The 26104-nt window shown below is 49.0% G+C and overlaps 1 long non-coding RNA gene across 1 annotated transcript; it reads left to right on the top strand.

The window, feature by feature from the left end:
* Positions 1-13466: 13466 nt before the first annotated feature.
* On the top strand, positions 13467-15388 carry LOC137480183 (uncharacterized). The gene is made up of 2 exons (XR_011002741.1): positions 13467-13824; positions 14815-15388. It is a non-coding gene; the product is annotated as an uncharacterized lncRNA (long non-coding RNA).
* The last annotated feature ends 10716 nt before the right edge of the window (positions 15389-26104 follow it).

The raw sequence follows: 26104 nt of genomic DNA, 5'->3' as shown, positions 1-26104 counted from the left end.
CAAGAAATAACGTGCAGGGTCTGTGCAGGTCCACGCTGCAACAAGGCAACATGTGTACGCCTAAAAGCCCCGAAATTAAATCCAGGTTGATCACAATTTAAAAGAGGAGAGCGAGGGAGCGGGAGCCGGCTCTTTGAGTGGGTGAGAGAAAGAGGGGAAGAGATGAGTAGCTGGTAATTATTGAAATATAAGGATGAGATTAATTCAAAGGAAACAAACTATGAAAACAATTGGAGCCGAGTGAAAAGCAAAACCCAGATTAGAATTTGCTTGTGGTTTGTTGTCTGTCTGCTTTCTTTCCTCCTCCCCACCCATTGTCACAGTGCAAGGCAATGGGATTTGCACACTTGAGGTGTAATAGCATTACTGCATTAATTAAAATTTTCATTTCACGTCCAGATTGTTTACTTATCTGCTGGAAACATATGTCGGGAGAAGTTGAGATTCTGGATTCTGCTCCGCTGCCCAAGGTGCAGCGCAGTACAGGGGGGGAGAGGATGACTTCAGATTTTTTTTCATTGCATCCTCCAGCCTTATCTCTCTGCTGTAAATTATAAGGAGACTCCATTGAACTGAATATGAAGATTATATTTGCGAGCGGCGCGTCCTGGAGCGGCCCCGGTCCCACTTTGAAATGAAACAAGCCTTGCGGACTCGGAGGCTCCCTTTTCCTCCCTCCCCGTGCGGTCGCAGCCCCCCGGGAGTGGGGGGCGGCCGCACGGGACCCCCGATCCCGGCCCGCTCCCGGGGGAAGGGAAGAAAGGAGGGAGGGAGCGCCGCGCTGCTCCGCGCTGCTCCCGCTGGCCCCTCGCTCCTGCCCGGGAAGCAGCGGGCAGAACCGCGAGGCTCCCCCGCCTCGCAAAAGCTGTCCCCCAAAAAACACGCCCGGGGAGGGCGAGCATCCCCGGTCCCTGCCGCTGGGACAGGGTCGCGCCGTCGGTGCGGGCGCTGTGGGCTCCGGCGGGGCTCGGGATGCTCGGGCGCCCGCAGCACTTGGTGGGAAGCGTTTGTTTGTCTGTTGCCCCCCATTTTTTCTCCTCTTTTTTTGGGGTGTTTTACTTTACTATTTTCTGCTGTTTTTTTTTTTTTTATTATTTTTTTTAAGAGACCCCTGAGAAGGCAGCGAGGTGCCGTCCTCTCCGCCGGGTCTATCTGTAATTGAATCTAGGTCAGTTATTCTAAAGCATGGGAGAGGCTGATTCCCTCTTTCCGACATCAGCCCGGAATTTGGGAGGCGGGGGGGTGGGGGAGAAAGGAGGAGAGGGGGGTCTTGCAATTTCATTTAAAATGTAATGGTGGATGAACCGATAAGCAAATAGGGGGAAAAAAGGCTCTGCTTAAAAGAAAAAAAAAAAAAAAAGGCATGCTTTTAATATGCTTCCAGATGGGGGGAAAATGATTTACATGGGAGTTTATTTCCTCTTTGCTGATATGAAAGAATTACAGATACAAAACCCACTGATCTATAGAATAAAAAAAAAGAAAAGAAATGTTATTTTCCTGTAAAGGTATCAGTTCATTTATATTCATTTAACCATCCATCCATCAATTCACTTTCTCACTCCCTGCACATTCTCTCTGCCTCTGGTAAACCTACCCCACCAATATACTTTTCTGGAATATACAATGAAGTTTCCTTAAAAAAAAGAAATTATATGAGATTCAGCTGGAGTAGGTAAAGTGAAGTTTCCATTCTCCTCCTCTCCCCAGCTCCTCTTTTATGTTCCAGACTTTGAGTAAATTAGCAATGTGAAAAAGAAAACGGTTTGGTTGGGAAAAAAAAGTCTGTGTATATCTATAAATAATATAAGCAGTGTAGGTGTTAGAGATGTGTCTACATGTATATATACAATATACAGAGAGCAGGGTTTGTGTGCTCAACATGTATGTGCTGCATCCCTGTGCTTGTGTGATACCAACATCTCATTCTCTGCCTCTAAAATAAAACATACCCATATTGTACAGCTATTTACAGCGTTCATATATCCACGGCCCCAGATTTAACCACCCACCCAGCCTGCGTATGCTGCAGATATGCACGATATATACGACACCCGAGCACATGCAGAGGCTCTGAATTGGAGCAGAACATCTGGATTTAAATACAAAATACTTCCCTAAATTGTCAGCACGTGTCCTTTGGGAGGGCTGGGGCACCTGTGGTGCCCATATTTTGGTGCTTTCTGGCACAAGCTCGGCCACGCACAAAGCCCACCGCACAGCTCAGCCCGGCGGCCTCTGACCTCCCAAACCCGAGGGCCACCAGGGCTGGATTTGTTTGCATTTTGGATGGTACCTGGAGCTGAGATCCAAATTCCCTTGCAGGAGAGTCGCCGGAGAGCAAACCTAAACCTCTCCCCTGACACCTCCAAGTACCAAACCAACCTGACCTGGCCGAGCTCTTCCCATGGCTCTGCCTCACCGGGCGTGAGGTGGGGACAGGGGTGACCTCCTTCTCCCTTCGCTCTCGGTGTGATGGCCCTTCCCCACAGGAGTGGCTCCAGGGAGGATGAGCTGGCCCTTCCTCACAGGAATGGCTCCAGGGAGGATGAACTGTGTGCCCAAAGACACTGGCTGCCAAACCATCTGTCACTTCCCGGACACCTTTGCCGATGCCAGGAGTGGAGGGATGTGGAAAAACTTCTTTTTCTGCTTTAGATGCAGTGACAAGAGCTGTGTAAGAAGTTGCTTTTTTTCTTGTTAAAAGCAGGTAAATAGAGAGACAGACAGATTTGGAAATGCCTCTATATATATATAGATAAAAATATACGTCTTTATCTCCAGCCAGATACGGATATAGATCCGCACAGAATTTTCCTGGCAGTGGCTGTTAAAGAGCTCCGAGCCGGTGCTCGGGGGGTCCTCGCCAGCCTTTCCCAAAACTCCCTGTGCAAGTAAAGGCACCAGGAAATCCCCCCCAGATCAAACAGGCTGGTGGCACTGCAGAGCCCAGCCCCTGGTGGGTGCCTGCCCTGCACAGAGCCCACATGCCCGCGCTCCACATCAAAGGCCGGAGTTCCCCGGCTCCGTGCTGGAAGTGACACCTGCAGATGTTCCCCTGCCTCGTGTTTGCAACCCGGACCTGAACAAACACATAATCACATCACATAGCATAATTAATAGAGCTATCACCATGAAGGACTCTTAAAGGGAAGGCTGTTGAAAGAGAGTTCCTGAAGATAATCCTTTTAAAAGGTTTCCTTAAAATGCAACCACTAGCAGGAATAAGGCAGGTTTAGTTCCAACATCTTAATACCTCTGCAGAGCAGAGTTTTAGATCTTGTAAATGCCTTTCCTTTAATAGTGGCTTGACTTTTGATTTGGGACTTGCACTTTTTGGAGGATCTTGCTGCTCTTGTGGTTCTCAATAGAGAAGGTCCTTGAGGAGGCCCAGCCTGGCTCAATTGAGCTGTCAGGGACTCATAACCTCATTCCTCCTGGAATTCCAACATGATCCCATCTTGTCTGGGCTGGTGTCCTGCACTTGTGTCTAATAATCCATTTGAACAATTTTCTGGGTGCTGCTTAATTTGTTTTCTTTTTCTCATTCTGGATGACACCCCAGCTCCTGGCCCACAGGCAGTGGGGTTCAGCTGCTCCCCAGCTCTTTCCTTAGCACTGCCTCCCGACTCCTCCACTGTACTCAGAGAATTCCTGCGTGGCGTTGGTGCCAGGGTTGGTGAGTAAATCACTTTATTTTGGCTTTCCAAAATGATGTCTGTGTGAAATGAGCAAAGCCACACAGTGATCTGCGTGTCCAGGGGATAAATGGGCACCAGTGGGCTCTGCCTGGTGCCCCCTCAACCTTCTTCCTCAGCCTTCCATCCCAGGAGCTCTTCCCATAGTTATTTGGCATCCTCACATTTCTCAGATTTTGCATGGAGAGGGCAAAACTTGAGGAACTGGGACCACCTGGTGGAGCAGACCCCTGGTAGGAGACTCTGGGAGCAGCCAGGTCCTGCTTTTTGCTGACACTGCTTTTCTGGAGCTCCAAGCCAGGATTCAGTGTCCTGATTTTCAGCAGGAAAAGTTTAGATTTGTGAAAAATGTTGTCAAATTGGCGTGGAAATAAGTGAGAGTCTCTGGAGTAAAGGGATGATGGTCACCTCCTCCACAGTGCAATAATGAAAAATTCAAAATAAAAATGAAATTCTGTTAAATCAGTTATTTTTACTTTGTCTTACACTGTGGGGTAGTCCTTTAGACTACCCCAGTGCAAATTTCTTGGTCGGTAGCAGGTTTGGTGTCCGATCTCTCTAACCCCACAAGGCCTCTGGAAAACCAGGGATCCCCATTCCCAGGGAAGTGAGGACCCAGCTGTTGCGTTGTGGTGCTGTGTGCTGGGAAAAGCAGTTTGAAGGCAACAAGATGTCTTTGCTGTGCTCTGGCTGCTGTCCCCTCTCTCGGAGGGTGGCACTGCTGCTGTTTGCCCAGCATAGTCAGAGCTGGTGCCACCAGAGCTCAGCCCCTCCCTGCGAGTGACAGTGGTGAAACCTTTTGGGTGTCCCAGGAGAGCAGGGTCAGGTCGCTGGTGGCTCGCATCTTTTCAGCTCTTTTGGCTTTGAAATAAGCGCAGGAGACAGAAAATGCGCTGCTGCCACTCGTCACCCGCCAGGCACCGGGGGTGGCACTGCTTGGCCAGCAGGGATGGGGAGGCTGGGGGGACCCACAGGGCTGCCACATCTGAGGACACCCGGGTGGCACAGGGGGCAATGCCCATCCCTGGTGTCGGCGAGGAGCTCAGGGCTTGTATGGCCCAGCAGTGATGTGCTCTGTGGCCGTGGCCCCACGGGCCAGTGTCCCCCTCCCTGGCAAAGCTTTACAAACCAACCCCACTCTGGTTTCAACCCTGCTCCCTGCTTGCCCAAGTTTTATTTTTCCTGGTTTATCTTTTGGCTGCCACATCCAGTTTTTTTTCCTTAGCAAGGTCAGAGCCCTCTGATTTAGAGTGTTTAATTGCTTCTAATTTCTCCAAATTTCCGTGTAGGCATTTTAATGTTTGCCTCCTCCCTTCCCTGTGAGCTATTAGTGTGTGTCAGTTTCTTTCCTGACATAGACAAGGGTTTTTCCCCTCTCCTCCTACTCCTTCCAGCCCTACTTACATGGGAATTCCCCCAGCAGGCACTGAAAGAAGAAAGGGAATTAGATCTTTATCAGAGCCTTACTTTCACCCAAGATTTTCTTAGATCAGGGAGTTAAAGAGAGGCCAACAGAAGCCAAACAAATGCTTTCTCTCCTACTCAGAAATAACCCTCCTGCGGCCAAATGTATACCCTCTCCTCCTTTGGAGGCAAACTGGGAGCTGGTGTGACTGTGTGTTGTGTCCTTCTTTCAGATGTACCAGTGTCAGTCCCCTGTCACGGCTGGATTTCACGGGGTTCTCTCTGTGTCCAAAAAGTGCCAGGCAAAACAAGAACTACATTTCTAGCAGGGAAGAAAAAAAAAAAAAAAAAAAGAAAAATAGAGAAAAAGAAAATTAAATCCCAGTGTTGCTTCAAATCCCTGCCAACTTTCCAGGCCTTCGTAACTCAGCCAAAAATAAGGCCACAAACCCATTTTTCCTCATTTGCAGGTCACCTTGAAGGATAGATGAGGAGCTCTTTCAATAGCATTTCTTTCAAGGGGATTTCAGTGAGAAAAGTAGCAATGATTGAAATTCCCTGTTTCCTTGCAGATCCTCAGGTTTTCCTGGAGGATGTACAAACACCCGGGCAACTCCTCACTGTGGATTTTCGCTCCGTTGCGGTGACATTGCCTGACTTGAGGGACTACAGAGGTTTGGCACAAACGTGCTTTAATATAATTTTTTAATCACCTCTTGGCCTGCCAGCCCACACATTCCTCTTCAAATAGCAGCAGGGCTGGAGGAGATGCCTACAGAAAAATGGGACAGCATCTGCTTCCCACTCAAACACAGCTCCTCTGTGAGCTCTCTGTGATGTCCTGGTGAAAAGCACCTTCCGAGTCGAGCAGACAAGCATCAAAAACCATGGAAAGGAGGTGCAAATTAGAATAATGAGGAGGAGAAGAAGTGCCCTGATGCCTTCTCTCTTGGGGACAGGACGATGGGTGGGTGCTTAGTGGCAGCAGGGGGTTTCTCTCTGCTCCTGGCCTGTGCTGATCCTCCTCCTTTAGTGTGGAGCTGAGGGGGGGACAGGGCCCCACAGGTCCCTTCCCTTGCTGAGACATTGGGAACAGAAGGTCAAATTGTCCAGCTGCTTTAGCTTAGTCCAAGTGCTGTTCCCAGCCTCAACTGGTAAGTGATGAGCAAACCTTCCCCTCCACGTGTACCCATGCGTATGGATAGACACAGACACACATAGGTGTGTATATAAATAGATCTCTTTAAATTTAAATAGATTTATGCCCAAGGACAGGAGGGTGGGTATGAGGTCATTACAGAGAAAGAAGGTGTAACACATCCATATGTTCTGTTGTGGGGATTAAATCTATAGCAGGTTGTATGCAGTGCTAATACTCCTATTAATTTCTATTTTTCATTGTTGTTTGCACATTTGTCAGGCTCCGATGAAGGGATAATGAAGCGAGCGGATGTTAACTGCAAATTAATCAGCCCCGTCTTGGAGTGTAACACAGGTTCCTGTTTGCTTCTCCTCTTCACCCAGGAACGATAACACACTTTCTGCATCCCCACCAGGAAAACCTTGTGGATGCTGTGACAGAGCAGAGAAAGAAAGTAAAAAGAAGAATGAGAGACGCCCTGGCTGAGAGACTTCCAATTCTCCTTGAAACTGTCGAGTTTCTTTGAGCTGTAAGAAAGCTGAGGAAGCTGAGGTCGTGCTAATTTTGCAAGAGGAGCTTGTTGGAAATGCTGTGTTAGCCATGGTCAGGTTGGACTTTTTGTTGTCTTTAACTCCTGACGTGTCAGATCCTTTTGAGAGTTTATTTGTTTAACTGGGGCGTGTCCCTGCCATGGCAGGGAATTGGGATGAGATGACCTTTATGGTCCCTTCCAACCCAAGCCATTCTGTGATTCCCTGACTCTCTGATTAACTGCTGCTGTGCATGAGGGATGGATATATTCACAAATATTGTGACTTTTTAAATTGCAAATTGTCTTGCTGTACTTTGGAGCTTGGTGTCTGTGAGCCTGGTCTGGTTGTGCTGTCTGGTGTGAGGTGGGAGGTTCCCTGGTGCTGGGAATCCCAATTCCCCAGGTCTTTTGAGAGAGATGGGAGTGGGAACTGAGGCAGAGCCAGCCACCAGCCCCAGGAATGCATCCCCTCATGGGTACACACTCAGGGTACCCTGCCAGCACCCCTTGGGCAAACACTGGTGCTTTGAGCACCTGCTTTTTGCAGCTTGGACTTGGAGCCAAGCAAACGTGGGAAATTCTGCTCGGGTGTTGCGGTTCTGACGAATTGAATTCCGATATGTGTAGAGAGGCCAGTGGATTTTGACTGCCTGGCCTCATTTTGTGCTCGAGGAAGGAAACAAGTGCAGATTTTGGATTGATCATTAATTGCTCACCCTCATGATGATCACTTGGTGCTGGTTCTGGCACCAACTTAGATTTCCTTCTGGAAAGCTTCCTCCCCCTTCCCCATATCTCAGAAGCTCTTTGCAGCCAAGTCCATCCCTGCTGTTGCAACCTGGGGAGCCTCCAGTTCCCTGCAGCAGCATCAGCACCAAGACCTGATCCTCATTTCTTGGATATTAATGTCCCATCCTGCCCAGCTCCCAGGGTGCTTGGATGGCATCCATAGATCATTTACCTTTCCAGGGAAGGAAATACTTGGTCTGACCAAAATTACCATCGATAAATTCATGTAGCTGTAGCAGCTCTCCTCCTGTTCAGGGCACACACTAGCCCCAGTAAATGGGCGTCTGCCTCATAAATACAGAAAACTTTCTGTGCTCCTAAAGATGGGCATTTCATGGACAAGTTCATAGTGCCCAGGGCAAGCAGCACTCCAGGCCCATCTCCAGAATAATTAGGGAATGCTGCAAGATTTAAATATATTGCTGTTTATTGGAGAAGAGGCATTGTAGATGATTTGGACATTCCTGAAAGGGATTTCTCCCAGCCTTTTTCCCTTCCTTTTATCACCTTCCTCGTTCCAGTTCTTGGCACAGTCCTCTCCCTTTTATTGATCAAACACTTGATCAATTGATCATTTAATCATTGGTTGACCCAGATTTTTTACATATCTGCCCCAACATTTTTTTTGTCTTCCCAACCTAGGCTTGTCACCAGTACTTCCTTTTTGAAATGCAAGGTTTTGACAAAAAATTGTTCCCCCATTGTGCCCCATCACTGTCCTTCCACCCATCTCCCAGGATATTGCCTTTCCTGTTATCCCTGTGCTTTATTTGGAGGCACTGGGTGACAGCTTTCTGTTTGCCAAACCTCAGAGTTTACCCTGTGTTTGGGTCAGAAAATCAGTTTAGGCTCCATCCTCTACACTTGGCTCATCGAGATTAAAACCAGAATTTTCTCATTGTCTCTTCTCGTCTCTTTCTTCCCTTCTTCCTTATGTCTTTCCCCTCCCGATGAGTGCAGAGAACACATTTTCTCACAAATGCTTAACTCTATGGATTTCAAAAGGGATGGATTTTGTTCCTCACCCACCATCTCCACTCTGGGCTCTCCAAGCTGAAACATCTCCATTCGTTTTGCGGGCCAAGGAAAAAACAAAGCAGTGGAGAGGGACGTAAGTATCCTGGAATTCTCTTCTCTGGTGGCACAGTGTTGACCCGTGGCCACTTCTAGGGCTCTTGCAATAATGCTTTAAGCCCGGTGTTTCTTTTGTTTTGTGCCCAGCCCAAGAATTCAGTTTTTAATAAGAAATCCCAGAAGTGTTTGTGAAGGATCCAGGCACCTGCACACCACCAGCGCGGTGCAGACGTGGGAGCTCCCACCAGCTCCCATGGTCCCATGGTCTCCATCTCCTGGGATTAATGAGGGTCCAGTGTAGTCCTTGCCTTCTCCTCTTGGAGAAGCGTGCAGTGGAACTCAGAACTGCCTCTGCCTCTTCAGGCATCTTCTCCACGGCATCACGTGCACGCGGCTGCTGCTTGGAGAGCTTGGAGAAGCGGGAGAAAGGCGAGGAAAGGATCTGCTTTCCTTTCCTTGCTGTCCCCGTGGCGGGAGGAGCAGCACGCTTTGGGTGCAGCTTACCCTGCCTAAAGTCTTGAGAAAGTCACCTGTTAAACCTGACTCCAGCTCTTTGTCCTCTGGGATTCAGCTGTACCTGGCTGATTGTCTTTCACAGGTCTTTCAAGAGCTTGCCCAGAGAAGTTGTGGCTGCCCCTGGATCCCTGGAAGTGTCCAAGGCCAGGTTGGACAGGGCTTGGAGCAACCTGGGCTAGTGGAAGGTGTCCCTGCCCATGGCAGGGGTGGGGTGAGATGGTCATTAAGGTCCCTTCCACCCCAACCCACTCCTTGATCCAAACAGCAGAGACCTGTTCCTCCCCCCACGCCAGGGCTGGGATTTAAATGTGGGGATCAGATCTGTGCAAACTTCACTGGAGTTTAGGATCATAAATCACACAGACTTGTCTAAAAATAAAACACAGGCTCTAAAACGTCTCCAAGCAGTTTAGTTCATTTTTGTGGCAAGATGTGAGATATTTCTAAATGGAATCAGGAGTGAAGGAAGCAGCCGGGCACATTTTAATTCTAATTTTTCCTATATATCAAGCGTTAAATTAACAAGTGAGGGAGAACCCTCCTGAAGAGCTAGCTGTAGTTTAGAAGGCATATCAGGATAAAATTACTCTGGGTTTGCCCATGGTTTGTCTGGATCCTCCTGGAGCTGCACCAGTAAAGAGAAAAATTGTGCTGCTCTTTGAGGCTTCGGGTTTGGTGCTGCAGATCCTCCCTTCTGACCATGCCTGGCTTCCTTGCTGGTGTTATACCTATATTCCCTGGAGATGGTTTTCACCCAGGCAGGGAGCAGAGCTCCTCAGAAGGTGAAAAAAGGGTGAAAGGCTCAGGAGAGAGACTTCTATTTGTAATCATGAGGGTGAATGGCTCAAATGACAGAACTGGGAGGATCACAGAGTGGTTTGGGTTGGGAGGGGCCTTAAAGCCCATCCAGTTCCACCCCCTGCAGTGGGCAGGGACACTTTCCACTATCCCAGGGTGCTCCAAGCCCCATCCACCCTGGCCTGGCCTTGGATACTGCCAGGGGCAGCCACAGCTTCTCTGGGCAACCTGTGCCAGGGCCTCACCACCTTCACAGGGAAGAATTTCTTGTGTGTCTCTGTCCCAGATTTCCCCTCTTTCAGTTTGATCCATCCCTCCTTGTCCTGTGATTCCAGTTCCTGATGAAGAATCCCTCTCCAGCTTCCTTCTAGCCCCTTCAGATTCTGGAAGGTGCTCTGAGGTCTCCACACCTTATCTCCAGACTGAACAGCCCCAGTGCTTGTTGTTTGTCACCAGTGTTAGATAGTGAGAGTGTTTTGGTAGGAAAATCTGATCTTCCCAGGAAATATTTGGCAGTCAAAGGGGTGGTTTCTGCTTCTGAATGATCAGTGCAGAAACTGATCAGCGTTCCTGATACTAAAATCAGTGCAACACATGATTTTAGTATCATCCCACAGATTTAACTTTTTCTGTCTGTAGTGAGAATGAGAATTGCTGTCACTGCCGTCAACATGGAGTAATTCAGTTTAAAATCAGAATGCTCTTCAAAATATTTTATTTACTGCATGGTCTTTAATTTGCTTTAGTGAGATTTTTGGAGTCATTAATACCAATACTGGCCACCTCTGGGCATGGCACAGCTGGCCTGGACCGCCCACGTGCACCTCAAATTGTCCTGGCCCTGACTAAAATAGTTGGGATTGACTTTCTCCGAAGCTCAGTTATGAAATGCTTCAGTGCACTGAACATGATTCTTTTTTTTCTCATTCCAAGTCCCAGGAGGACTGACTCCAGGTATCCCCACTCCATGAAATATTGTCTCTGCAGCCAGGAAAAGCAATCTCTTGAGCATGAACCTTGAAGCAGAGGAACGGGTGATTTCTCAGCAACCTTTTGATATTGTCACACCTTCAGTCTTTTGGGGATTAACGGACTTTGCCAATACATGGGACTGATTCTGGGCACTAAATGCCTAATTTTCTCCAAATTTACAATTATTGCCTTTGCACTTTTTGTGTCCTATAGCTGTGGGAGCAGTATCATTGTTCCCATTTCATGGATGGAAGGGTTGTGCTGCACAGAGATTGCTGGGAAGTGTTCCCAAGTCTGCTCTGCATTGTGACTTCCTCCTGCAGTGCCAGTTTGGTGAGGAATGTGTGTTTCCCAATGGTTTTACCTTTCACTTCTCCTTGTTTTTAAGGTCTGGCTCCCTCAGGGTGGGCATTTCCAGAGATAACCTGTTTTCCCCCTAGAGCAGAAGCAGGAAGAAGCAGTAGGAAGCTCCACCTTTTTCAAGTCAGTGTATTTGGCCACAGTGATGGACCCTGAGGTTGTCCATGTCCTTCCAGGAGTATTTCCAGGTGTCATTTACTGTAGTAAAATCCTGGCTCACTCTTTAGGACGTTTCAGCTCATTTAATGTCCCCACAGAACTCTGAGTGGCCACAAGGGCCTGGAGCTCAGGAGACCTCCCCCTTCCCCAGCCCACCAGACCTTCCTTGACTTCATTTGCTCTTTGCTCACAGTTGCTTGTGACTGAAAACATCACATAGGGAAAATATGAACGTCTTGATGTGGGGAAAACCACACAGATTTTAATGGAAATGTTTCAACTTTCCATCAGTTTTAAAGAAGCAGTGTTGCCTGTTGTTATGGAGGCGTGTTGGGGCTGCCAGCTGCGCTCCGCTGGGGATGCTGCAGGTTTAAGGGGGAAGAAGCACTGCAAACCCCACCTGCAACATCTGCTGGATCAATTAAAAGCTGAAGCTAAAAGCTAACCCAGCAAGAGGTGTGAGGGCACAGTTGTGCAGAAGGCAACCTCTGCATCCCAAAGGTGGTTTTCCAGCCTATTCCTCCAAACCCCAACCTACTGGATAGTATCCTACCAGTCCTTGTGTTCCTCTGTCTTTGCAGTAGACTTACCCATACACCAGAGGTGGCAGCAGGAGGAAGTTTAGATTCCCTATCCCACTTTTTCCTGGCTATAAAGTTTACCCCCTGACACACATTAGGCTACAGCAGCCCTGTGTTTGCTGCAATGCTGGGAAACAGCAGCAGGAATTACAGCACTCCTCCTGAGGATGTTACAGATTCTCATCAGGGTTACCAAAAAATTCCTGCCATGTTGCCCTCCCTGCTGCTGCCACTTCAAATACTGAGTTTTACCCTGGCATCATCACTGACTGCCTCCATACCAACCCTGTGAATGCATTTATGGCTGGTGCTAGGATTGTATTTTTCATCTCTTCCATGTTTTCCCAGATCCTTGAGGCACCAGGAGACGACAGAGCTGGAGAGACCCTAAAAGAGCCATGGAAGCACAATGCAAACAGCCTCCTCTTCCTGCCTGTGGGAATGGTCAAATCTCAGGTGGATTTGTGTCCTCAGGGAGGTTCTGGCTCAGGGGAAGCATGGATGTCTTGGGAGCTGCTGGAGAGTTGGTTTCTTATTGCTGCACACTGACCTGTTGCTTTGTGCAAGCTGCTTTACACCAATGACAGAGCAGTATAAGACATGGAATTGCTATTTTTTTTTTTGTCCATAAGACATGGAATTGCTATTTTTTTGTCCCGTCTCCTACTTTTGCAGTCTCCCAGAGCTCCCATTTGGACTCCAGAGTCCCACCAAGAAAATGACAGAAAGATTTAGGTGTTGTTCTAAAGCTGGGTTTAACAGTGTAAATCCTCTTGATTGCACAGCATTACAGAGTGTCCCTTTCTCTACCTTATGGAATGGCCATGTGCAGGGATGGATTTCCAGCTCCCACCTCACCAGACCATTACTGACAGGCATGGTTGGTATGATATTTAGGTAATTTGGCACGTGCCATATGGGAACCACCTGGACAGGACAAGTGTTGTCACCCCTGACAGGCCCAGGGATCCCACTCCTGCCTCTGGAGGGTGACAGAGCTTTGGAAGGGCATTCAGGGAGCGATGGGCTGTGTTCGCACCCAAGGAGACCATAATGAGGTTCCCACATGGCAAAGTCCAGCGGGGCACATGCAGGGGGCCCCTGCAGGTGGCTCCTGGTCACTGCTGGAGGGTGGCTGCTTAGGACACCCACACTTCTGGCTCTGGCCCAGGCTGGCCAGAGCAGCTGTGTCTGCCTCATCCCTGGAAGTGCTGGATGGGGCTTGGAGCAGCCTGGTGTAATGGAAGGTGTCCCTGCCCATGGCAGGGGGTGGAACTGGATGGCCTTCAAGGTCCCTTCCAACCCAAACCATTCTAAGATTCTGTGGGTTCACAGATATAAATGCAGGTTGGCCAGGGCTGGTGATGCTGATAAGAGTCAAGGAAACATCACAAAAGCAGCCTCTCCAGACTGGTCTGGTTCGTACAGGTTTGTCCCAGCACACAACTCCAGAGGGGAAGGAAGCTCAGCTGAAGATGCTCTGTGACAGCCTCAGAGGGAATCTGGTCTGAGGGTCCTCTTGAACTGCTGCATCTCCTGCTCTCAGAGGGCACTGGCAGCAATTGTGAAAAAGGAAAAGCCTGCAGAACCTGGTGCTCTGTGTGAGGTGAGGGATTCATTCCCACTGCTCCAGGAAGCTCGTCTAGAGAAGATTTCCTGCAGTATTGTAGGAGCCATAATGTGGTCTTGAAATAAACCCAATGACTGTGCCTCTGTAGGAAGCCCAGGTGAGGAAACCTGAGCTCCATGAGCAGTGTGAGGGCTCTGACCCACCTTCATTAATGCTGCTGTCTGTACCAGGTGAGGAATTGCAGTGCCTGCTGTGCTGAGTGATCTCCTGGAGAGGTTCAATTAGGAGGCAGCAGCGTGGGGACCTCAGGGAACCTTTCCCAGATTCCCAGATTAGTCACGAGAGCCAGCCCTTGTACCACACTTGGCACCTGCTCGTGTCAAAGTGCTCTGTGAAGTGCTGCTGCCCTTGCACAGATGAGCTAAGAGGCTTCCCAGAGCTGCCTGGAGGGCCAGAGGTGGAGAGGGGCTTCTCTGTCCTGGAGCAGGATCCCTGGCCTCTGCCTTTCCACAGGGAGAGCAGTAAAAGTCCTGGCTGGAAAACAGCAAAGCCCCCCCAGGCCTTGAGGAAGGCAGAGGTAAATAAGACGTGGGGATAGCCTCCTGGAGGGATTTCAACCACCCCTGCTGTCCCTGGGGAGGCTGACAATACCTCCATCAATTCTCTTGGAAGCTGTCCACCCCTTTGCCTTCACTCCATCAGTTCTCTGGGAAAATCTCCATCCCCCACTTGTTTTCTGCTTCTCCTACTGCAGTGAGGGGCTGCAGCTCCTTCCAGCACAGGACCTCCACGTGGACACAGCTGCTCTGCTTCCCTGCTGGCTTTCAGCAGCACTTTTCCAGCTCCATGGGTCATTTATCCTGGCCCTCTCCCCTTCCAGAGGTACTGGAAGCTCTGCTGCCGTCTCCTGTTGGAGCCAGTGCCTCCCAGGGGGTTCCCTTGGGGTCCTGGCTCTCTCACAAACCAGAAGAAGTTGCCCATGGCAAATGGACTTCATCTATTCTGCCAAGGCCAGCAGCTTCTGGGTGTTGGTAGCCTGAGGCTGCATTGTCCAGGTGGAAACTCTCTTCTGCACTAAGGAGCTGCAAGGTATAAACCCCAAAACTGCCAATGAGCTAAAAGAGCAGGAATTGTGGTTCAGTGTAAATAAACTCTGCTGACTGATGTTCTGTGTCTGTCCATGCTCCTGCTTTACCATGTCTGTGCTTTTCTCTCTCCAGTGTGTTTCTGCAGAAGTTCCAGTTTGAAGTTCAGAGCAAATGAATTTCAAAAGCTGTCCCAGGGAAAGCTCCTGTGGACCTGGAGAGGGGTCAGAGAGGACACAGCAGATTCTGGATGTCACAAGAGCAGCAGAGAAGCAAAATATCACCTCAGGGTGTCTGTGCCTGTGTCCCTCTGAAGTGACAGTCCTGGTCCTGTGCCTGCCACCAAACTCCAGCAGCCTGGGCATCCAGGGACCAAAAGGTGCTGCAGCACCAGAGCCAGCCAAAACCCTGCAGGGGTGTTGAGAGAGGCTGCTGATAGGGAGATTTCTGCCTGATGGGAGATAGGACAGTGATTTCATGGCTTTTTGGGCTCTGTGGTGTCTTGTAATGAGAAGATGCTCAAAATTCTTGCCTGTTCTCTCAGCTTGCAGCGTGGGGGGATGGAGGCTGGGGGAAAACTGATGTGAAAATGTTTACAAGCCTAACTACAGAGTGAGGCCTCTCTAATGGAGGATTTAATCTGCAGGACATTGTTATCTCTGCTAGGTTTTCTGTATCTTAGGTACTCAATAAATGATTGCTAAAGTAATTCAGCATTCTCCTCTCAATCAGAAAACACAGCCCCGTGTCAGGTACCCAATCACGCTCTCATTCAGCAAACAGAACCCAGGCAGGGCAGGCCCATGGGTGAGGAAACTCTCAAAACATGCCTGAAATGCAGGCTTGGAGCTTGAAAAGGAGATGGGAACACTCTATGGCCAGAGCTTGTAGGAATGAGGTAAGGAAGAGCTGCAGGAAGCCATCCACAAGGAAATTACACCAGAACTACTTACAGGATGGCAGCCAGGTGTTGCAGTGCTCAGCTATGCCATGAAACATTTCCCTGACTCAACACCGCTGAAAAAAAATCCTTGTTTTCTGTCTCTTCATGCCCCGGGGCACTTCCCTGTGCCCTGCATTCTCCCTGCAAGCCTGTGAAGCACCAATATTCACAGAGGTGAATATCTTTCAGTGCTGACACTCAGTACCCTCCACCAAGGCACACTGGTCTTTCCACTGTCTCCATCCCTCTCTTGGTACCTTTCCTGGGAGGGACCCCCTGGATCCGCCCCCTCCAGCCCCGTGTGCCCCTCCTCTGTGCTGTACTCTCAGTAATTCCAGCCTGAAATTCCAGATGTGTGGGGCTGTGCCCCCTCTCCAGTGGGTGCAGCCTACTGTGTCGTGATGCCTCCTTGAAAGATATTTCCAGACGAATTTTCTCTCAGAGGAGTGAGTTTGAGCACTGGAATTGGAGGTCCCAGGCTGAGCTGCCACCGTGGTCCCCTGGGATCTGACTGCAGCTTTGCCCCCTGCTCCCTGTGGGGTGTAACTCGTCCCTGTGTACGGAGCACTTCCACTCTGCCTCTTCAGACCTGGGTCAGGTTTAATACAGTCTGTGAGAAAGGCTTAAAACAGCAAGGTTTGAGATTGAATTATGGTCTAATCTGCCACTAATAGAACCTGACCAGTTCCATTATTCACTGTCAAATCACTGCATTTGCTATTAAAACACAGTGTGAACTTCCCTAATTTCTGTCGGGTTAGGACCATATCCATCATCCTCGCCTGAACCGACACCAGGGTAGTGCAGATAACACAGACAAATTTAATGTGGTTAATTCACCTTAGGAAGCTTGCTCCAGTGGTGCTGGGGAGGGAGGGGCTGGGCAGTCCTAGGAGGAAAAGGATGGATGAGAGCAAGCTGCAGTTTGACATTGCAGGGGGTAATGAAATTGCACAGGGCCTCTTTAGGATGGGGAGGTCTGAGTGGCCCTGGCGCTCCGACAGCCTGGGCTAAAACCATGCTCAGAGGGGAGGGGGCAGAGAAGAGGCCAGTCTCGTGCTCTGGGGCAGCAGAAAGGGAGCAGAGACCATAACCACAGTCCCCAGATATGCAGTTACACCACCCTTGCTGCAGCTGTCCCAACTTAAGGTTGCAGCCTCTTTTTCGTGGGCTGTGAACACCTTAGGAATCAGCTCGTGCTTCCTCCCAAGTGATGCCATCCTTGGGAAGGCGGAGGTGGAATCAAACTCTTTGCCTCGCTCCTTGGTTGGCATCAACCCTCCACATGGAGGGCAGATAGTCCTTCAGAGTAAATTGAACTGCTTGTTTGCAGCATCCTAAATTGACCCAGGAAGTCCCCAGCAGATACCTGGAGCGTCAAACAAAAGCTGCCTGGCCTGGTTCAGCTGTGACTCATACCAGGATTTTGGCTCTTATTTGCAGAAGTGGAAAGCAAATCCGTGAATTTGGTGGGCCAGCAAAAAGCCTTTGGCAGAAATTCTGTGTTTATGTGCTATCTCTTCCTTTTCTGTGTTAATTCTAGAAATAAAGAATTATGACAGCAAATGCCTGACATGTTGACCAAAGAAAAGGGAACTAGAGACAGATGAGACCATTATAAGCATTTTCAAGGGCAAACAGATTCTGATGGCAATGGGGATTAGAAGAATTCATTAGAGAAAAAGTAGGAATTGTCATTACCAGGTCTAATGAGTTGACACTGGTGAAGAGGGACTTGTCACCACAGAAATAACAAATATTAGGAAAGAAAAATAAACAATTCCAGCTGGATGGTGAAGACTTTATCTGGCCACTCTCTCTTGGCTCGAATGAGTCGGAGCAGCAGGTCTGCTTTTGGAAGAGTTTGTGTTTCACCCATCTTTGCCTTCAGCACAGCCCCTGTGTGTAAGGACCAAGGCTCTGGGGGCTCAACCAGCCTTCAGCAATTGGTGGATGAATCTGCCTCACACTCAGCATGTGGTGTGTGAACATGTGGGTGCTGCTTCTTCCAAAGGGGAAGAACTCAGGAATGCTGAGGCCTGTCTGGGTAAGGCCAGTGTTGCAGATCCTTCTCAGTTGGTAAAGATTCCTGTATCTTTATTAGAACTTGTCCATGAGGATCCAGCCCTGGAAAAGCTTCATCCCTCCTTCTACCTCTGTTCAGGATGTACCCACCTGTCATGACAAGCTCTGCCCCCTGACCTCCCAAGGCTTCTGTCTGGGCCAATAATTCATGGACAAGAAGAAGAAGAAACATTTTGGCTTTTATCAAAACCAGCTTCTTCCATGTTTGTGCTCCTTTCAGAGCTGCCATATGCACATCTCCCAGCTGGGCACAAGGAGGCAGCTGCTCAGGAATTCCCCACATCCACAGGCTGGATCAGCCCTCCCACCCTACTTCCATGGCCCTCTAAACCTCCCAGAGGGTTTGGGAGGTTTGTGTACACAAGCACCAGCCTTGCACACATAGAAAGACTTCACAGATGCTTCCCAAGGGACAGGTGAGGAAGGGAGCAGAGAGGAGAGGCCAGGAAGCTGTGGGTTCATTCCTGACTGCCATCTCCAAAGGAGCTCTGTTAAGGTGTAAAAAACCCAGGGTGCCACAGGGTTAAAGGTCTCACAGGGTCAAAGGTGCTGTCACACAGGTGTCCCCACAGTAATTCAGAACATTCCAGGAGCTTCCGAGTCTCTTGGGACAGGAAGCAGCACATGTCAGCCCTCGTGTGTGTGCAACTCAATCAACAGGGGATCACACCCCATTGCACCAGGAAAGGATCTTCCTGAAATTGTGGGAAAGGTAATGCTTGTCCTGTAGGAGCCCAGGCAGAGCATCTGCTTAGAGCTGCATCTCCTGGGCACCCTCAGGAAAGCCCAGGCCACCAGGGCCTGAAGGGCTACAGGGCAAAGTTGCTGTGGTGGGGGATCCATGCTCAGGTGCAGCTTCCAATCCTGCAGGCACACACCTGAGGCTGCCTGAAGGAGAAACTGTGGAGGAAGGGATAGCACAGGGTCTCTTTGCCCTTCATCCACACTCATCTGCAAAGTGGTGACGCTGAACTGGAACTTGGGATGCTTCCTAAAGACAGCCTGGACACCTCCTCCTGAACACTTGTGCTGGGTTTGCTCAGGCATGGCCTCTGCAATTAATGGGATAAGGAAGGCAGCCAAACCCCACACTCCTGTGCCAGAGCCTTGGGACTCTAAAATTGTGATGCCTTGGCACGGACAGACCTGACACTGCCCTGCCAGTGACCAATACAGAGCCACAGGGGCAGTGTGGGGCTACCAGAGGGGCACTCTATTCATGGTTCCTTCCCCCTCTTCAGGAAAGCAAGGAAGGTGAAAACCATCACCCAATTTGTCAGCCTGGTCAGGCTGATCCTGGTGGCATGGGATGATTTATGCCACAATATATGAGGCAATTCCAGTGGAACAGGTGCTCAAAAGAAAGGTTTCTCCTTCTCCAGTGTCTCCAACCTTCACTTACTTCGCCTCTTCTGGGCAAACCCTGGTCTCCCAGGGCTGACTTTTTGCACTCCCAGGTCTTCCATTGCAAGTACTTCAATGTGGACAGGGGAATGAGTTTTTGCCAGGAGCTAAGGAAATATTCCTTGATGGTGTGTCTAAGCCAGGGAAAAGAAAGGACTGAGGTCAACATGAAATCACAGAATCATAAAATAGCCTGGGTTGGAAGGACCTAAAAGGTCATCCAGCTCATCCCTGCACAGGCAGGGACACCTTCTCCTAGCCCAGGTTGCTCAGAGCTCATCCTGTGCTGGGATCTGTGTGAAGGAATCTGACTGCCAGGATCTGTTTGGAGGGAACGACCCAACTTCTTCCTGGACTCTGCTGCTGGACTGAGCTCGAGGAGGATCCCTCCCCCTCCTGCAGCACCACTGTGCGTTTTTGTGACACCCGCTGGACACACCGCGGGTTTGTCGCGGCGGATAATTTTGATGACAGATTTACATTTGCACACAGGAGATGAGCAATGCTCACTGTCTTTGCCTCCCCCTGTATCCATCTCAATTAAAAGGCACCGTTGGAGAGGGTTTTGTGAGGCAGCCACGGAGCCGTGTGTGGGACAGGAGTGCTGCGACGTCTGCGCTGCTCAATTATTCATTCCCCATTTCTGCATATACAAAAGGTTAATCCAGGAGGCGCCTGCCACACAAGGAAAGCAGCTCTTTGGAGACAGCTCCATATTATTATTATTTTTTTTCCCTGGTGGTTTTTCAAGCATTATCTCGCCTCTCTTTCTTCTCGTGCGGGGGGTGTGAGGAAGGGAGCATGGAGGATAACGAAGAGCTTCCTTTCCCCTGGCAGACAGCTTGAGGAGAAAGTTGATGTGGTGGGTGAGGGCAGGATGGATGATGAGTCATTACAATTTTGGAGTTTGAGTCCTCCACCTCTCCAGTTCTCACCTTCACCAAGCTTTCCTTACTGGGGGATAAATGCTGGGACTCTTACTGGGATAAATGCTCCCTCTTGTCCCACTCCCACAAATGCCCACATGTTTAGAGAGGCTGAGTACATCTGCTGCCTTAGTAATAACAAAGACACTCAGTCCTTTGAGCAAACTCTGCCCCGTGCCCTCCAGCTCACACTGTGGGGCTTCCGGGTGGCCTCATCCCTTGGCATTCCATGAAACAGTGCTTCCCAAGGATATGGAGGAAGAAACTTCTGCTTTTGTAGCGAGACCAGGCAACAAAACGAGGCAGGAGGCAGAGTGGCATGGCCAGTGCTGCACCAGCCTGGGAGAGAAGGCTCCAGGGCTGTGTCTTCAGCAAACATTGCCGTGGAAAGCACATCCTTCCCTCAGAGCAGCTTGTGAGGGAGGCTTGCAGAGCTCTACATGCTCCTCCTTTCCTCAAAATACATGTTCTTCCTCGGCGTCCAGAGGCTTTGCCCTGCTTCTATTGGAGAACTCAAATGGGACCTCTGAAGAAGCCCCAGCCACCTCCTCATGGCCTTGCTCTGCAATGTTTTTGTGCCTGGGGCTCAGAACAAGTTCCCTGTGCAGCACTGAGCTGCCAGGACCTGCAGTTGGGTTGAGACTTGGAGGGGAATCAGAGCCAGGAAGGGCTTGTGCCTCACCCTGGACTACCCTGGGGGTCATGGGGAACTGAAGGCAGGTGTGACCTCAGCCACCCACAGCCACACCTTCCCTGGTGACCACTGCAGACAGCTGGGTGACCTCCAGTTCTTCCATTATTCATCCTGTTGGGCTGATCTCGTTCCTGGAGCTGTTGGAAAGGTCAGCTCTGTATTAAGGTGCTGAATGGGAAGGTGCCATGGGCTGGAAATTGAGCCTGTCACACCAGAGTGACTCTCATGGATGGTGTTTGATTTGCCATTAATATTAATTGTAGCTTTTGAGGGACACTCACAAAGATTTGCCATGTGGTAACTGTCTCCAGCAGTGTTTGCCTTTGGGAAAACATAAATACTGTCCAGAAGTTGTTCTGAAAGGGCTGAGCTTCCTCCTGCAATGGGGCACAGAGGTGAACAAAGAGATGTCCAGAAGGCCCAAGTGAAATGGAGCCTGTGGGACATGCTGCCCTCAATTCCCATGCCATCCCACAGCTCCTGGGATGACAGGGGAAAGCAGGAATCTCCTGAAACCCATCAGGATTATCAGGCAGATGTGTGGGCACACAGGCAGCAGCTGGATTTCCTGCTGCTTTTGTTCAGTGTCGTGCAAGAAGACACCCTGCTAACTCAGGATATCCCATATGAAGCCACAGCAACAGGTCTTCTCCTGCCACAGCTGACCAAGCCACACAAAAATCACCTTGCTGAGAGTTTTCCTCTGTTCCCAAAGATCCCAGTCACCTTTGTGTGGGCCATAGTGCATTTCTGCCTGCCCAGCAAGAGGTGACTTCCAGGCCAGGGGTCACATCCACCTCCTTTTCAGCGATGAAGTGGGGCTTATCACAAAATTTGGGGTGGATTTATAACCTGGCTGGTGAGAAGAGAAGGAGAGTCTGGTGTTTCCAGGTGAATTGCACCATGGAAGGACACATTTCTTTACCTGCTGTTGTTGCAAAGTGAGACTGGCTGACAATGGCTGTTTGGGCTTTTCCACACTCCACTGAAGAGCTGCAACAGCTTCAGCTCCACACTCCCAAACGCTGTTTTTTGGAGAGGACAAACCATCCCGTGGTGGAGCCAGTAGTCCCTGCTGCTCAGGGAAGAGGGGCAGATGATGTGGTTGAATGGCTACAGGTGGTGAAGGAGCCAGCACTTCTGAGTCATTTGGTTGACCAGAAATACTTGTAAACTTTCACTGGTATTTCTAAAAAGTCTGGGAGGAAACACCCAGGAAGAGTAAATGTTTCCTTTTGGTCTTTCTGAATGAAATGTTTCCCATTTACATTACAAACACTGAGAGAGGAGCAAGTGAAACTTAAATTACCAACAATGGGGAAGAAAACCTGTCTGTGCTAATGGGAAAGTTTGACCCAAGCTGTGGGGTAAGCAGGAATCCTTTCTGTAGGAATACAGAGCGTTTCCAGTTTGAACTGGCCAGAGAACACCCCAGTTAAACAAAAAAGAGGTGGAGATCCTGCAAGTCAGCTGCCATGGAAGTCATATTCCAGCCAGCTTAGGCTGTGTTAGCTAAGAAAGACTTTCAAGGAAGATTTTTCCATCTGGTTTAAGGACTTTGAGGACTTCAGGACTTCAAAGTGTGCCTGGAGGGGACTATTTGTTCTGTCATTGTCCCAGACGAGTCTGGTGCTTGGGTGAACATTGTTTTAACAAAGCTTTTAATCTACAGGCAATGGAATCGATGCAAGCAAAGCAGCTGCTGGAAATATGTGCAAGGTCCAGGGGCTACAGACCTTGATTTGGGGCTGATAACAAACCCCATAATCCCAATCCCAAGTTATTTCTTTGTGTTGGGAGATCTATCTCTGTCATCATTTGTTTAAAGGAAGGTGGGGGACCCTGTTCTAAACTCTGCAATATTATCAGGATATTAGGACTGCATTTTCCTGGGAAGAGAACCAAAATTTGAATCTACCTGGGTTTGACAGTGAAAGCAGTGAAATGTTCCTGAACCCGGGCTGTAATTGAATTGAAATATGGCCTGTGGGCTGGAGGGGTCCTTAGATGCCATGTGAAACCTGGAAAACCACCTTCAGGAACACCTGAATATTTGCTGGGCACTGGAGAAGGTGGACCATGGACTTCTCCAGATCTCTGGTGTTCCCCACTCCAAGAACCAGAGCTGGCCAAGAAGGAGGACTCCAGGCAGCTTCTTGTGTCCATTTGGCCCAACCTGAACACTCAGGGAGATGAAGCTGAGGGAGGGACATTGATTTCTGCTCTGTGACTGACCCAGTGGTGGCCTAAAGGCTGAGTATTTCCTAATTATGAAAAGGAGATGCTAATTACAGTGAGTGTTTATTCACACCTATTTAATTCCTGGTGTGAAGGAGGGCTTGATATTTTGATGGAATTACAGTTGAGCTTTTTCTTACTCCAAATGCAGTGGACAGTTGCCCCACCATCCTGTAAAAGATGATGAGCAGTCAGTCAGGAAAAATGTTGTCGAAGAACTAATGCAAGAACTGCTGGAGAATCAATGAAATCTGAGCATTTATCAAAGACAACAGTTTTCACACAGTGGGTGTTGAAGCAAGGAAATCCTTTGCACAGGGAGCTCCTGAGGCCAAGCAGGATCTGGGAGATGATCCCACACTCCCATGCACACCAAGAACCCAAAGGTGAACACAAATTCATGGTCATGTCCTGACCACTAATTGTTGGATACCTTAAATATCCCACCAAGGATCAGGGTCTGGAAGGCTTGCATTGCCTGCCAAGGCTGGTCTTTGGACACTTTAGGGTGCTGCATTCAGAGGCAAAGTGGTGACTGGTGGTTGAACAGCACCTTTCTAATCCACGTGGATTTGGAGAAGAGGAATATTCACTGTGTGTCCCAATGAGACAAGACCCCGTGGAGCCCACACTAAACTCCTTCCAGAGAGTGTAGAGTCTTCCAGACTGGGTTTAATTGAGAGATGAGCATTCCACCCCAAGCACGTGCAGCAGGGAGGGATCCTCATTTTCATGCCCCTCCAAGCTGCATATTAAGCACAGATGGATCCTTCTCCATGGAGACCTAATCAGGACAGCAGCACTGGGATCCACGGCAGGTCCAGCCCTGTCCTCTCCCTAGCACTCACACACTCCCACACATTGGAGTGCAGGATTTTCCAGAGGCATTCAGTTCCTCTGGGTTTATCTGGGAGCAGGCTGCTCTGGTTAAAATAACACTGTGCAGCAGAACAGAAAATAAGATGTCACGGCAAACTAAGCATCTTCACTTTCCCAACATACTAAAAAGCTCTGGGGTGAGCAGGGACAGGCGAGTGGCAGAGGGACCGGTGGCCCTGCCTGGCCCCTCGATGGGTGGCTCGGGCTGGCCATGCATTTCTATCCTGTCATCATTCCCAGGGAAGAGCTGGAGAGATGGACGCAGCCCAAGCCTATCTCCTATGACATCTTTAATTTTTGCCACTAAAGAATACATTTCATTTGCAGTAACATCTTATTTTCTGTTCCACTGCACAATTTTATTCTAAGCAAGGTGGTTTTCTCCTGGATAAACTCTGAAGAACTCCCCAGCTTTCCTTTCAGTAAGAAGAGCTTTGGAAACCCTGCTTTTATTTATGGTTCATTTTTATTTCCTGTTCTTTTTCTGCCATGTTTAGTATGACTGAGTGACCAATTCAATAAAAAATGGAAAACTTGTGTGGATTGTGCAATAAAGCAGAGCAGGTTACTAAGGGGGCTGTATTATACTCTCAGTTTTCTTTATAAAACCCAGATTTGAAATCTGATATGCTGAATGAGATGGGGCGCTGATATTTCATTTCAGTTCTTACTACTGCAGTGAATAGGAACAGTCACATCTCTCGAGACACCCATGGGGAATACGCTCTTGGGAAGTGCCCTGGTGCTTCCTGGAGATACAAACCAGGCCTGGAATTGTTCCTCTCCAACCCTGGGAGGTGAGGCTGGAAGGTCTTTGGGGCAGGAGCTGACATTGGCATTATGCACTGTGCAGGGCTAGGTGTGAGGGCAGAGGTGATTTTGCTCTGGGGTGGGAGTAACATCTACAGAATTCTTGCAGAATCCTGGAATTGTTTAGGTTGGAAGATACCTTTAGGATCCCTGAGTCCCAGCAATTCCAAGCCACCACTAACCCATGTCCCCAAGTGCCACATCCAACACACCTGCTCTAAATCCCTCCAGAGATGGGGACTCCACCACCTCCCTGGGCAGCCTGTTCCAGTTCTTGACAATATTCCTTCCAGAGGCAGATCCCTTTTCCTTCTCATGGAAAGGAATTTCTCCCTTCCCACTGCCAGGGAAACCCACAACGATCAGTGAGAATTCTTTCCCAATAAATATAACTTTCCTGCCTGTGCGCGTGGCACGTGTTCATCTCTGTTTTGCTGTCAAACCCATCCCACTTCGGGACTTCTACACTGACATTTTCCCATCAGTGACAACTTTCCACGTGGAATACTTGCTTTATTCCCCCTCTGCTGCATATATTGAGGGTTTAGTACAGCAGCTGCTTGTGTCCAATGGAAGGGTCATAATGAGGATGTTTTTTCTCTGTGTAAGAAATAACAACTGCGTGCACCACCTCTGCACACAGCATCAGTGAGTATAAAATTAGGGAGTTTATTTTCACCTTTTTTTTTTTTTTTTTTTTTTTTTTTGGTGGGAGTTGGCTAAGATGGAGCATGATTATGGAATGACTTTAATACTTTAATTATGTGCAACAGAGTCCTTTTGGGGTTGTTTCCAGGTGTTTTCTTCCCTACTCTTGTGCTAGCACAATGGCAACACTGCTCTGTATAGGTAAAAAGTTCAGCAGCTGATGGAGAAAATGTTATCCCCCAGCAGCTGCTCATGAATTCTTATGTGCCAGCAGCAGTGCATGAACCATTCTTTGTTGTGAGATAAAATCTGACAGAAAAGCATAGCTCCTGACAGAAAAATCTGATGCAATTAAGTTTCTGTGCACAGCTCATAAACTTTGATATGGCAAATAATGGCTAAAATTGATCTTAAATCCAACATTAAAAAAGTTCCTGAACCCCCCACGTTCCACCAGATCAACTCCAGGTATCCATCTCTGCCCTCTTGGTGGAAGTAGGGCATGTTTTTCTTCCACACAGAAATATTAAGCAACAAACAAAAAAATGGGAGAGGGGGAATAAATTCCAAGAAAAGGCAAATTTCTAGCACTGCATAATAACAAAACTAAGTTGGGGATAAAGCTGGACACAAATGACATGGATTAGCCTTGAGGAATTTCTCTTCTTGGCTCAGTCATGTAAACAAAACCAAGGCCATGCACTTGATGTCCTCACCAGTTAAGACCACAGCTTTGACTGAGAGGCTGCTACAGACTGCCTTAGGTCTCTGCTGTGTTCCATCTTTGGATAAAAGCCT

This window comes from Anomalospiza imberbis, chromosome 10 (assembly GCF_031753505.1).
Source record: "Anomalospiza imberbis isolate Cuckoo-Finch-1a 21T00152 chromosome 10, ASM3175350v1, whole genome shotgun sequence".
Classification (NCBI taxonomy): domain Eukaryota; kingdom Metazoa; phylum Chordata; class Aves; order Passeriformes; family Viduidae; genus Anomalospiza; species Anomalospiza imberbis.
This window is presented reverse-complemented; position numbering and strand designations above follow the sequence as displayed.